Source organism: Pseudophryne corroboree, chromosome 7 (assembly GCF_028390025.1).
Source record: "Pseudophryne corroboree isolate aPseCor3 chromosome 7, aPseCor3.hap2, whole genome shotgun sequence".
Taxonomy (NCBI): Eukaryota; Metazoa; Chordata; class Amphibia; order Anura; family Myobatrachidae; genus Pseudophryne; species Pseudophryne corroboree.
Window position 1 is genome coordinate 124,141,311 of NC_086450.1, and position 14,385 is coordinate 124,155,695.

At 47.6% G+C, this 14,385-nt stretch overlaps 1 long non-coding RNA gene across 3 annotated transcripts in view; it reads left to right on the plus strand.

Annotated features, from left to right (window-relative positions):
* LOC134943447 (uncharacterized) overlaps positions 1-6,439 on the plus strand; it is a 31,917-nt gene extending 25,478 nt beyond the window's left edge. For all 3 annotated transcript variants that reach the window (XR_010181542.1, XR_010181540.1, XR_010181541.1), the window contains one exon: positions 5,503-6,439. This is a non-coding gene — a long non-coding RNA (uncharacterized LOC134943447). The remainder of the gene's footprint in view (positions 1-5,502) is intronic.
* Positions 6,440-14,385: the final 7,946 nt, after the last annotated feature.

The following is a 14,385-nucleotide window of genomic DNA, read 5'->3' on the forward strand; positions in this document are numbered from 1 at the left end:
GAATGTAGTTTAATCTATTAGCCTCTACCTGCAGATAGGAATCGACTAACCACTGTTGTGTTAATTTTCCCGCATACATTATGGGGCTGAATTCATCTCTAATGGCTGTTAAGGCGGCTTTGTACTGCAACATGGTAACATAGGTGCGTTTTGGATTGAGTTGTGCTCCATTATAAGAAGCACAGTGCCAATTAAGTTGCCAGCCAGGTTCGCCATAAGGGAAAAGAAGAGCATATGTCATAGGATCCATGTTTGGGCTTAGAATGTTAAGGTTAATAAATGGTTGGTTTGGATCGTCAGGATTTATTGGATATATTCTGATGTCGCGATGGAATGGTGGTTCTCCATCTTTGTTGACAAAGATCATTGCAACTTCGTTGGATGTGGGTTTGTTGTATCGTCTGTAATCTGAGTGGTGATCCCGTCTGAGGGCCATGCTAACGACTGGAACCTGTTGTCCTGTTTCAGCAGCAAGTTGGACCTGTTGTTTATGAATGTTCCGAATAAGCTGGTAGCTATGAGCAAGGCGATTGTGTGTGCGAAAAAAACGGTCAATGGTGTCCATGATGTTGGGCCGACAGTCATCATTGGCGACATGTTCCTCCCGAAAGTTAGCTGCTTGTGTGCTGTCCATAACGTATAGTTGTGCGAATTGGGGTGTATGATTATTAACAGGCTGTAGGTGGGAAGTGCGATGATATGTCTGGCCGTGTACTTTGAACACGTAAGGGCCTTTTCCTTGTAAACTAACAATTTTTGCTCCCATTGATGCAAAGGAAACAGCACTGTTATAAGATCGGATATTGTCACGGAAATGATTGTGGTTGGGGTCAGTTGTGTCCGATAGTAAGTTGCATAGAAACTGTGGATAGTGTAAATGCACTCCATTTATGTCTTGTGGTTTTGGCAACTGAAGTTTGCCTTTGCGGCAGCAGCTTGTGAATTTAAAATCTGATGGACGCTCTGCTAGAAAATTTCGAAATCCACAGAACTGGCACATGATGTTGAATGGTCCGCAAGTGTGTGTGGTAACTTGCTGGTCTTGTAAAGGTATGTCCACATTATGTACCGCATTCAATATAAAATACTTTTACTCACACACAAGGCCATTGACCAAACTACACCAACGTACATCACTTCGCTTATCACAAAATATCTCCCAACCCGACCTCTTCGCTCTTCACAAGACCTGCGTCTCTCATCCACACTCATTACTCGCTCCCACTCACGACTGCAGGACTTTCATCGGGCTGCACCCACTCTGTGGAATGCCCTACCACGCACAATAAGACTCTCCTCCAGTCTCCAAACCTTCAAGCGTTCCCTCAAAACTCACCTCTTTAGGCAAGCGTATCAAATTCCTGAACCGCCCACATAACTTTCATAAACCTTCCTATCAAATTACATCCACTCTGTACAGTCCACACATATCCTCACATGTCTGTTCATTCTATGCAATAGATAGCACCTTTCCTTGTGTACATATGCCTATTTCCCTATAGATTGTAAGCTTGCGAGCAGGGCCTTCCTACCTCTATGACTGTTATCACCCAGTTTGTTATTGTTATTTCAAATTGTAAAGCGCAACGGAATTTGCTGCGCTATATAAGAAACTGTTAATAAATAATAAATAAAATAAATTATGTAGAATGTGTGTGTTTTGCTTTTGAATTGTGAGATGGTGTTGTGCATCTGCTAAACGTCTTGCTTTAGTTTTGCTAACAGATTGGGTAGCAAGGCTCCGCTGCTGAGAATTAGCATGTGCATTGCGGCGTACTGTGGATTGTTCCAGTGTTTCTTCTTGGAGTCTACGTTTGTGATTGAGTGCATCTTTAGTTCTCCGTGACTGACCCTGTGTATATGTTTGGTTGTGACGGCGAAGGCGTTGAGAGTCTGCATGGTTTTTTTTTTTTAGTTTGGTTGTCTCCAATGTCTGTTTTAGGAGTCTGGCTTGTTGAGATGCAGCTTTGGCTTTTTTGTGCGTTGTTGCTTGTTGGATGTTTTGGATATTATGTGTTTGGGGAGGTACTGGCGTCGGTGCAGAAAATGTGGCTTGTGAGGCTTGGCTTTATTTGGCTCGCCATCTTGCTTGGCGCTCTTTGTTTTTGCGTTTTTTTTCGTAAGACGGGATCCTCATCCAAATTCATAGCAATCTAGTGTAGTGTACATAAAAAGGGTTACTGGTGATAGTTATTTGAGTTGAGTAAGTTGGGTGAAGGAGAGGCAAATGTATGGAAAGTGTATTTATGTAATGTTTGTTAATGGTTGGAAGAAGGGTTAATGTGGAATATATAGATAGTAAAATAAGCTGGTAGTAAAGAATAGTAATGGTGTGAAATCCAAAGAAGTTGGTGTGGAACGCTATATAGAAATGATGGAGATGTAAGGGGATAGGTATTGTGAGTGCATTTGGAAGAGGATATAGACACACAGTTTGTTGGGAAGTAAATAGGGTAGCGTAGGGTGTAATGTTTTTTGTATAGTTGAGGGGAAAGTGAAGGAGTGGCTATTTATTTTGGTTGGCTTTACAGTGTAAAGAGTGGAAAGTGTTGGGTAGATAGTTTATGCAGAGTGTTCATGTGTTTACAATATCTATGTAATAAAAAGGCAGGGTGTTAGTGAAGGGATACTCATGTTCTGTAGGAGAGTGTAAATACAGGGGTACTGCGTATGGTAGCATTATGTTAGTTACATGCAGTGTGGTGAGGAGTGTAGCAAGGGTGGACAGTAGACTGTTGTTAGGGAAGAGGGTATATTGTAGAGGATAGTGTCTGAAAATTGTGTTAGCTGTGGTTTGCAAAGGCAATGATTTGGTAGAATGTGTGTGTTAAAAAGTGGTTAAAGTGTGTTGGGCATAGACAGCGTGGGTGTGGTGGTTTGAGGTGCGGGTGGCTCCCGTACTGGGGCTGTTGAGAGGCAGTAGGAGGTAGTTGGGGAGGGTGGTTATTGTAGGCTGGATGTGGTAAATTGGTGTAGGGGGTGTGTGTGAGAGTGGGCAGCTGGGGAGGGGGGTTATTGGAGGCTCCATATTGTGGATTGGTGTGGGGGTTGCAGGCTGTTTGCATGCTGCGGCAGATGAGAGGGTGGATGAGGTGGGTTGGGGTTGTGGGGTGCGGTGGGGCCTCTTGCGCTGGGTCATGAGAGGATAGAGGTGGTAGCTGGGGAGGGTGGGTAGCAGAGGCTGGATGTGGTGAGTGGGTGGATTTGTGGCGTGCATGCTGCCCCCGTGCTGTGGGTTATGCCAGGCTGGAGGTGGAAGCTGGGGAGGGGGGTTAGTGGAGGATGGATGTGGTGGGTGGTGCGTGTGAGAGGTGGGAGGTGTGGAGGGGGGTTAGTGGAGGGTGGATGTTGGGTGTGGGGGCTGCTCCCGTACAGGGGCTGGAGGTTTGAGCTGGGGAGGGGGTTTAGGGCAGGGTAGGTGTGTTGGTAGTGGGGTGGGGGTTGCGGGCTGCTCCTGTGCTGCGGGTGATGAGAAGCCTGGGGTTTGCGTGTGGCGGCTGCAGAGATAGTGGAGGAGGTTGCTGTAGAGGGAGGGTGTTGGAGTCCGGCAGCGCTGGTAGTTGCGGGTGGCGTTTACTGCTTCATGTTAGAGGCGAGAGCTGGGGAGGGGAGTAAGTGGAGGCTGCGTGTGTTGGGTCTTGGTGGGTGGTGCGGGTGTGTCCCGTGCTGCGGGTCTTGGTGCTTGGGCTTTGCGTGTGGCGGCAGCAGAGATAGTGGAGGAGGTTGCTGTTGAGCAGTGGGGTGAGGTGAGGTCAGTGGCTGGGGAGGCACAAGCAGGTAACCTCCCCCCCCCCCCCCCCATAGAGGGGAAGGGAATTTTTATTCATAAAACCAGCACCAGGCAGAACCAGCCAGGGAGGGGTAATGCCATAGCAGGGGAGACACTCGGTATGGGGTCCCCCTGCCATAGCATTAATCAACCCCCCCAAGCTAGTCAGCCCAGGACTGGAATTCCTCAGAAGTGGGGACCCCATAAAATAAACATGGGGTCCCCCTCCCGAGCAATAACCAGCACTGGGCTGATAGCCCAGTGCTATGCCCCGCACCCCTGGTGGCAGTGGGTGCGGGGTTCATTGGTAAAATTGTTCTTTACAGGTGGGCTACAGATCCCAGCAAGCCTGTCCCAGCATGCTGGCACTTGGAGAACCACAAGTGCCAGCATGCCCGGACATAATGGGCCCACTGGCACCTGTAGTCCGCCTGTAAAGAAGTGTAATATTGTTCTTTACAGGTGGCCTACAGGTCCCAGCAAGCCTGTCCCAGCATGCTGGCACTTGGAGAACCACAAGTGCCAGCATGCCCGGACCTAAATGGGCCGCTGGCACCTGGTGGCCACCTGTAAAGAAAATATTAAAATAAAAACACCACAGTCTTGACAAATAAGTTTTATTACACAGGGTCTTCACCTGGGGTCGGCGGCCTTTAAGCTCTTTTGCTTGGCCGCCGCTTCCCCAGGGCTTCAGGCGTCTTCACCTGGGGGGGCGCCACCTCCCCAGGGCTTCCAGCGTCGTTCTCCGAAGTCTTCACCTGGGAGGCGGCGGCCTTAAAGCTCTTTTGCATGGCCGCCGCCTTCCCCAGGGCTTCCAGCGTCTTCACCTGGTGGGCGGCGGCTGCTAAGCTCTTTTGCATAGCCGCCGCCCATCCAGGACTTCCGGCGTCTTCTTCCCTCAGGAGCTCTTCTCTGCTCCTCCTCCGCCGTCGGACTGACGGCCGCTCCCTCGCGCTGACTTATATAAGTCAGCCAGAGGGGGCGGAGCGATGACGCAGCGAGCCGTGATTGGCTCGCGGCGGCCATCTTAAATTTCAAAAATGACGCGGAGGCGCCATTTTTGAAATGGGTTACCGCTCCGCTGCTCCAACTCTGCACCTGCGGCCGCACTGACGGCGGCCGCCCCGCCGCAACCAGGGCGGCCGCATCCCCGTCGGTCGCACCCCCGGCGGCCGTACCCCCGCTGGCCGCACCCACGCCGGCCGCACCCACGCCGACCGTCGCACCTCCGCCGCACCCACAACAGTGATTGACAGCGGATCCAGTGACGGATCCGCAGGACAATCACTGTGGGCTCCCTGTGTGATTTTTAAATGGGGTTTTATTGCTAGTAACCGGCCGCTGCCGTCCCCCGCTCCCCATACGTCCCCCTATCTGACAGGCCTCCCAAACACCTTAAGTAAGTGGAGGCTGCGTGTGTTGGGTCGGGGAGGGGTGTGCGGGTGTGTCCCATGCTGCGGCCGTTGAGAAGCTGCAGGTGGGAGCTAGGGAGGGGGGTTAACGGAGTGTGGGTGTAGTGGGTTAGTGTCTGTTTGTGGTGGTGAAAGCAAGGGAAGGGTGTGTGCTACCTTGCTCAGTGGGGTGTCCGTCCAATGCTGGTTCCCAGTAGCAGGTGGCTCCGCCCCAGACAGGCCTGTGACTCCACCCAGCATTACGGGTAGGCACAGAGTCACAGATGTAGGCAAATATATAGGAGATGTATTTAAACAGTGTATTTTTTTTATCCACTACAGAGTGAAACTCAAGACACGGAGATTCCAACCACCCCGGACCTCAGCCTAATCGCTGACACAGAGGACTCCCAGACCCCTGTTCCGTCTGTACCTGAGGCGCCTATTGCAAAGGATACCCCTGCAGCACCAGCTGCTCCACCTTACGAACCCCAAGCATCCCAGAAAAGAACCCGGAAGAAAAGGCACACCAGGCAGGAGGAAGAAGAAGATGTAATATTTAAACAAATTAAACTGAGACTGGCCCAGCCCCCCGACAGCTTCTCCAAATTTGGAGAATCTATGGCCTGCGCAATGCACATCCTGCCCGATAATCAAATTGGGCGCATCGAGCTCCTCAATTTTGAAATGCTCACCAAGGCGCGTAATAGCCAATTAAATTAAAATAAATATATTTGTGATGGCCTTCCTTTCACTGCTCCTCTCACCCAATCCCAGCCTATTCCACCCAACCAAAGCCAGGCTATTCCGCCTACCCAACCCCAGCCTACTCTCCCACCCACCTACTCCTCAGGCATATACTCTGTTATGCTGGAGGCAGAGGAGGACATGCCTCAGTTTGAATTTTTGTAGGCATCTTATAATTCCCAATAAATATGGTGGTATATGCTATATGGTGTTTTGGGGCAGATTTTTGGCGGTGGATACACGCATGCTGTAGGTGCATAATAATGGGGCCAGGACTATTTATTCTGCACTGTACAGCATGTGTGTATTCTCCAATTCAAATCTGTGACCAAAACACCATATAGCCCTCCATCTTAGGACTTTAACCTTAATAAACTGTTGTTTAAATATTTTATTGATTTGCTTATTAAACACAATTGGAATGTCATTACTCTATGCCATGTTGGCAACACATTGCACAGTTCTTAAAAAAATAATAATAATTAAAATAAAAAAAATATATATATATTTTATTTTTATTTTTTTCCTATAAACAACCAGTTAAACTAAACAGGTGTGGTGCGTATTTTCTTTACCTTTAAATACTGGTCCTACAGCACCTGGACGAAGGCCTTGCAGGTGTCAGGGATGATCCGACCCAAAGCCTGGGGGGGAATAGGGTCGCGGACTTCAGATTCTCCAGTGACCACCCTGTAGCCAGGTACCACAGAGTAGCAGTCAGCCTCTCCTCAGCAGGGATGGCCCTCCGCATCTTGGTGTCCTGCCTCTCAATGTAGGGAGTCACCAGGCCCAGCAACACCTGGAAAGTAGCGTCATCAATTCGCAGGTAGTTGCGATAATCTTCAGGATTGTTGTTCTTAATCTCAGTCAGGAGAGACATGTGAGAGAGAGTCCCCCTCTTCAGCAGCCACTCCTTGCTCCAAACAGACCTCACCCTCTTCCGTTTCAGATCCATGTTAAGTTTCAGCTTCATATAGCCATAGGCTAACAAAAGTTGGTACCTGGAGGAATCCATCACAGAACAGGATAGCAATGTGAAAGTTATAAACCAGCCTCACTAATCATGCTATTTATATGCCTATTTGGCCCAGCCCCCCTAGCCCTCTAATCCAGCCCATCAGATATATCTTATGGTACAATTGTATGCCATACGCCATATAGCATGCGATTTATTGCGGCTTGATCAATCGCATGAGATATATCTTATGCAAAAAATAGCACAAAAGTACAAAATCGTATAGAATCACTCCCAGTAAGTTCCCGGGGGAGTTCAAGGGATATCGAATACCGACTTCAGCTTCAGACATATCGTTTCTAGTGTATGGGGCCCTTAAATAAGGTACTGTAAGAGAGAGTGTATGGAAACATGTGTCTATGTGCTGTTTCTGTATATGACCTTCATGTGAGCTTGTGTGTCTATGTGTTAAGGGCCCCATACACTATAACGATATGTCTGAGGCTGAAGTCGGATGCAATTTCCCTTGAACTCCCGATGGGACCTTCCCAGGAGTGATTCAACACGATTTGGTACTTTTGTGCTATTTTTGCATAAGATATATCGCATGCGATTGATGAAGCCGCTATAAATCGCATGTGATATATCGTATAGCATACAATTGTACCATAAGATATATCTGATGGGCTGATTTACGGTGCCCATACACTTATGTGATGTCCCGCGACGCAACATCGTGGGGCATCGCACCTGGGCTGCCAAAGTGATTACCATGCGATCATGCAATAGATTGCATGGTAATCACGTGATCGGCACGTCACCGCCGAGTGGGAGCTGCCTCTGGCTGCTCCTGGCGGGTGCCTATTGCACATTGCAGTGCGATATATCTCATGTGGTTTTAAAACCACATGCGATCACACAGCGATGCGAGAGATATTAAATGTAGCACATAATATCTTGAGACGCGACATTTGAGCGGCGTGCCCGCGCATCGCATCTCAAGATACCTAAAATGTGCATACAATCCTTCGATTTCTCTCACAGATGAGGTTGAAATCGAAGGTTAGCACCAATTATCTCACAAGTGTATGGGCACCATTAGAGGGCTAGGGGGGCTGAGAGTGTCCTGAGAATGCCAGTCAAACTTCCCTGTGATACATCGCATGCGATATATCACATGCACAAAAAACACTCGTTTCCATCCAATTCCAATACATCATTAGTGCAGCACCAACGACCTAGGGGCTCCGATCTGATGCTCACGGGGTCGCGCATCGGATCGGATTGGATGAAAAACACATACAATTTGACACTTTTCATAAGATAAATTAGCCCGAAAGGTTGAAATCGCATGAAATCGTGCAAAATCGTTGTAGTGTATGAGGCCCTTTAGAGTGCCTTGCGTGTGAGCTTGTATGTGTGTTAGAGTGCCTTGCATGTGAGCATGTGTGTGTTAGAGGCCCTCATTCCGAGTTGTTCGCTAGCTGCTTTCGGTCGCAGTGTAGCGATTAGGTAAAAAAATCGGCATTTCTGCGCATGCGTATGGGCCGCAGTACACATGCGCGAAGTTATTTCACAAAACTTTGCAGTTTCACACAAGGTCTAGCGGCGCTTTTCAGTTGCACTGCTGATCGGGGAGTGATTGACAGGATTGCTTAGTGTGTACCCCCCACAGCAATAGCGATACGCAGCTCCGCGCATTGCTATAGCTGGTGCTAGATTGGCCTGCCGTGCAGGCCAAACTAGCAGGTCGCTCATTTCACCCGCTGAGTGAAATGAGCGGCCCCCCCGTCTCCCCTCGCACGCTCAGCACACATCGCGCTGTGCTGAGCGGTGGGAGAGATGTGTGCTGAGCGGTTCATGAATACGGGCCTTAAGTGTCACTGTCCCTCCGTCCCCATTTTTCTGAAAGTGTCACTGTTCCTGCGTCCCCTTTATTCTATAATGGTCACTGTCCCTGTGCCCCCATTTTTCTGTAAGTGTCACTGTCACTGTCTCTTCATCCCCATTTTTCTGTAAGTGAACCCGTCCCTGTGTCCCCATTGTTCTGTGTCACTATCCCTGTGTCCCCATTGTTCTGTGTCACTGTCCCTGTGTCCCATTGTTCAGCTGTCTTTTATCAGATGCTTTTATCTGTTTCACGTTTTCATAGCATACTTAACACACGTCTCCTGTTTCTATATATGTCACTTTCCCTTTGTTCTCTTGTCCTAAAAAGAGCCTCTGCCTCCCCCTCTCCCATCCTATCACTGTCCCAGGGCCAGTCTGTCTTCCCTTGTCCTGTCACGGTGTCCTCATCCTGTACGTGTTACTGTTCTGTCACTGTAACCATTTTCCCCTAATATATCACTCTCCTTGTACCCCCTGCCCTGTTTTTTTCTCTGTCCCATTGCTGTGTATGTGTCAGATTACCACTATCTTCCTCCCACATTAGCAACCTGTCACAGACGTAACTGCAGCAAAAGACGCAAAGGAAGGCTGCAACTGTCAACTCCGAATCAGGCCCTATAAGGAGGGATCCCGCTTCCTTCAAAAATCTCCACCCCCTCAACAGACCACACCACTATTAGGGCTGCTTCCATACATTTCCCGGGCTGGTTTTCCATCCCCTGCCCGGCGCTCTGTGAGCTGCTGGCATGCCTCTAGTCCTGTGTCCCGTGAACAGACGCAGCGAGTGACAGGAGCCTCCCAACTGCCCGCACCCACCGCGGGACACTGCGGCCCACGGGTGGGACAGCGGAACAGTACCAAAATACGGGACTGTCCTGCATAAATCAGGACAGTTGGGAGGTATATATATATATATATATATATATATATAGGCCAAGGTAGTATTCATATTGTCTGCAGGCTATGTCCTCTCTAATGGTCAGCCGCACCTCTCTGTGGTGGCGGGATACACCCCTTTATGAAAGGCCCTTACAGCTGCATTCCCCTGATGGGCCCTTTATGCCCCAATTCGACACTGGCTGCTATTTAGTTCTAATCTGGTCCTGGTGTTATTATTTATGGGTCATTAAATAGGATCTGTGATTCCCTATGTTATAAACATTTAATAAGTTATGCACATCTCAGGTTACCCGGGGATGGGTGTTTCTCCTAACGATCACAAAGTTCCAATGCTGCACTGTCTATAAAGGCTGGCTTCTTTCAAACACAAATCTGTTTTGTGACTGCATTACCTCTGTGAATTTCCCATTAACATGAATAAGGAGGTACAGTACAACTCTGATGTCTTCAGACACAGGTTGGTAAGAGAGAGGGGGGCAATCAAGCCTTCCAAGGTCCTGTCAGCGCAAAATAGAACCTCAGATTTCTGGATGTATGCGTTTGTTATGGATGTGCTGCCTGTCCAAAAAATTCCATTGAAGCCAAAAATTGCAATAATTATTTAAAGAGAAATAACATACTGTATTCACTGTGATCTAGGAGATGAGTATGGAAATGCATATTTTATTTATAAATATCCAATGTGAACTTGAAGTGAATGCTACACAAGGAAAATAACAAGTACACGTTACATCTTTTCCATCTTATCTACTGTTACTAAGTAAATGTGTTGACACGCCTTGTTTGCTCTTTTCTATAGGAAATTCTCAAGTATATTTCTCATGGGAAATAGAGGATGCAAAGTTACAATCACAGTGAGGTGACTGCAGTCATCGTCATACCAGGGACGTGCGGTGAGCTAAAAGGCTAAAGTGGCACTAGCTAGCACCAGATTTACACACAAAATATGAACCAAAGGGTACATCTGGGCATTATACACAGGTACAGCCAGAGCCGGCCATAGGCATAGGCAAACTAGGCAATTGCCTAGGGCATTTGATATGCCTGGGGGCATCAGCAGCTTCTGCTGATTAAAGTGATATGCGGCATGCCTATATTCTGTGTGTAGCATTTCATTTGCAGATACAGCCACAGTCTCACACAGTATATTGGCATGCTGCATATAATTTTAATCAGCAGAAGCTGCTTGTGCATCCTAGCTACATGGCAATGCAAATAAGATGCATTTTAATAAAGAAAAAAGGTGCCCAACGTTGGCATTGAGGCAAGATTTATGAGGACACATTTGTATCCAAGCAGAGGCAGAGGTCACAGTGTTAGTGGAAGTGTGAGTGCTGCGTGCATGTGAGTGGGTTGGTTGTGCAGTAGTGTTCGGAATATGTGTAAGGAGCATTATGTGTGTCATGTAAAAATGCATTAATAATGTGCAACATATGTGTAAGGGGCACTATGTGTGTCATTATGTGTATAAGGGCATTAATAATGTGCGGCATATGTGTAACAGGGTACTACTGTATGTGTGTCATTATGTGTATAGGGGCACTAATAATGTGCAGCAAATGTGTAGGGGTCACTATGTGTGTCATTATGTGTATAAGGGCATTAATAATGTGCGGCATATGTGTAAGGGACATTATGTGTATAAGGGCATTAATAAAGGTTGTCATAATGTGTAAGGCGCATTATGTTTATAAGGACATTAATGTGTCTCATGTGTAAGGGGCATTACTGTGTGGCATTATGTGTATAAATGCATTACTAATGTGTGGCATTATGTGTATAAGGTGCTCTACTATGTGGCGTTGCGTATAGAAAGGGCATTACTGTGTCGTCTAATGTGAATAAAGAGCAATAGGGTGTGGTGTAATGTAAATAAGGAGCAATTCAGTGTGATGCAATGTGAATAAAGAGCTCTACTGTGAGGAGTAACGTTTATAAGGTAAAGTGATACTACTGTGGGATGTAATGTGAATTATGGACACTATCGCATGATCAAATGTGAATAAAGTTGCACTACTGTGTGGCATAATTTGAATTGGGGGTACTATTGTGTGGCCATGCCCCTTGCCAGCAAAAACACCACCCTTTTTGGGCTGTGCGCTAAATGTGCAAACTATTCCTATTTAAAATATAGGGGCTACAAACACCAAAATAAGGACTGTTATGGGTGAGGGGTGATGGTGCTGGGAAATGGGTGCACTGTCAGAGGTGGAACCAGTGGTGGTGTTAGGGGGCACCAGCCAAAATCTTGCCTAGGGCATCATATAGGTTAGGGCCGGCTCTGGGTACAGCAGTATAAACTCCTGGAAATGTGGTGAGATTTGATCAGAGATGTGCAGAAAAGATAAGTAGATGAGGCACTGCCTCACCTGCCATAGACTTTTTACTCCAGAGTTTTGGCTATAAAAATGATTAGAATAATGCAAAGAAGATATTTCAAACATATTCTTTGTATTTTTCATATACTTTATACAATCAAAACTCTGGTACAAACGTAAGTATGACAGGAAAGGCTCTGCCTCACCTGCCTCACCCCACCGCACATCACTGCGTCATACTGTATGTATCCACAATAAAATGCATTTACAGTACCTATTTTGTTTAATTGTAAACCTGTACTTAGAAGACCTGCTGCTAAGAATCTTTTATAGACTGTCAAACATCAACTCCCAGATAACTTCTTTGCTGAAAACAGTAACTAAACACTTGATGATAATGTTATTGTGGGTTAGGATGGTATAATGGTTAGCATTACTGCCTCACAGCACTGAGGTTGTGGGTTTGAAGGCGCATGCAAAAATTACAGGGATGTGGCTTCATGGGGAAGGGGTGTGTCAAAAAACAATACCAATTCATATTAAGCTGCACAGTAGTCTCCATTATTCAAATTACTCAACACAGTAATGCCACTTATACACATTACTCCAGGTAAAGCCCCCTTTTACACATTACGCCAGAGTCCCCTTTTATATATTACACCAGACAGAGCCTCCTTTTACACATTGCACCAGACAAAGCCCCCTTTTACACACAACGCCAGATAGAGCCCCTTTTACACATTACACCAGACAGTGCCCCCTTTTACACATTACGCCAGACAGAGCCCCTGTTAACACATTACGCCAGACAGAACTCATTTTACACATTACTCCAGACAGAGCACCTTTTTACACATTACGACAGACAGAGACCCCTTTTTACACATTACGCCAGACAGAGGCCCCTTTTACACATTATGCCAGACAGAACTCCTTTTACACAATACTCCAGACAGAGCCCCTTTTTACACATTACGACAGACAGAGCCCCCTTTTTACACATTACGCCAGACAGAGCCCGTTTTTACACATTACGCCAGACAGAGGCCCCTTTTACACATTATGCCAGACAGAACTCCTTTTACACATTACTGCAGACAGAGCCCCTTTTTACACATTATACCAGACAGAGCCACCTTTTTACACATTACGCCATACAGAGCCCATTTTTACACATTACGCCAGGTAGAGTCCTCTTTTTACACATTATGCCAGGCAGAGCCCCCTTTTTACACATTAAGCCAGGTAGAGTCGCCCTTGAACACATTACGCCAGGTAGAGTCCCCTTTTTTACACATTACACCAAGTAGAGTCCCCTTTTACTCATTACAGCAGGCAGAGCCCCTTTTTACAAAGCCTGGGAGGGAGAGGGAGGGAGAATGAGTGTATTCGTGAGAGTGTGTGTTATATTTACGTTTGGCTCCGGGGCAGCAGCTTCCATCAGCCTGTTGTCTCTGTCATCTTCTCCTTCCCGCCCTAATGCTGTGGCACTTCGCAGCGCAGGGTACTGTGGGTGGGCTGGGAGAGATGTCATCTCCCCCAGAATATGAAGTGGGGTGAAAGAAGAGGGAGCCAGAAGGCGGGCGGACGAGCTGATGTGCTGCCCAGCTCTCAATGTGAGAAGAGGTAGCCGGGCAATGCAGCTGAGCAGTAAGGTACATGGTGGGTGGATGTCCGTACGGATCCCACCATGCGGCAGTGCCGCAGGTGTTGCCAGTGGTCCTGTACCCAAAGTGCATTTGCAGTGTTTGAAAGGCAGCACTGGCACATCCCTAGTTACGGCCCTGAGCATTACTGCCTCGCAGCACTGAGGTCATGGGTTTGGTTTCCACCATGGCCCTAACTGTGTGGCGTTTGTATATTCTCCCATTATTTGCATAGGTTTCCTTCAGGTCCACCGATTTCCTCCCACAAAAATATAAATGGTAGGCTATTTGGCTCCCAACAAAAATTAACCCTAGTGTGTAAGGGTGTGTAAGTTCGTAAGTAGTGTGTAAGGACGTAAGTTCGTACTAGGAGGCCGGAAGTGAGGTTGCTATTGGTGCCCCCGCCCTTCCCCACCATTCGCATCCACTACCAAGACCCCAGCAGCACCCAGTCACACACTTTCTTCTGGGGTGCCGAAATGGGGAGGGGGTACTAATTACCTGGGCCCGGGTCATCTGCTAAGGGGGACAATGTCCTCTAGTGTGACTCCCTGTGTCCCCTGTACAGCCGTGAGGAGGGGACATATGGGTGTGCATTCAAGAGGAGGTCTCTCCCCATAGTTGCCGGCTGCTGTGGGAGGGGCCCTGCCTCCTGCACATCACATTCCCATTCACCCTCTACATTCACATCCACTACCAGAGCAGCACCCAGACAGGGAGAGGGAGGACTGCTGCACATGCCCCCTGGGCTCTCTGCTTACTCCTGCAG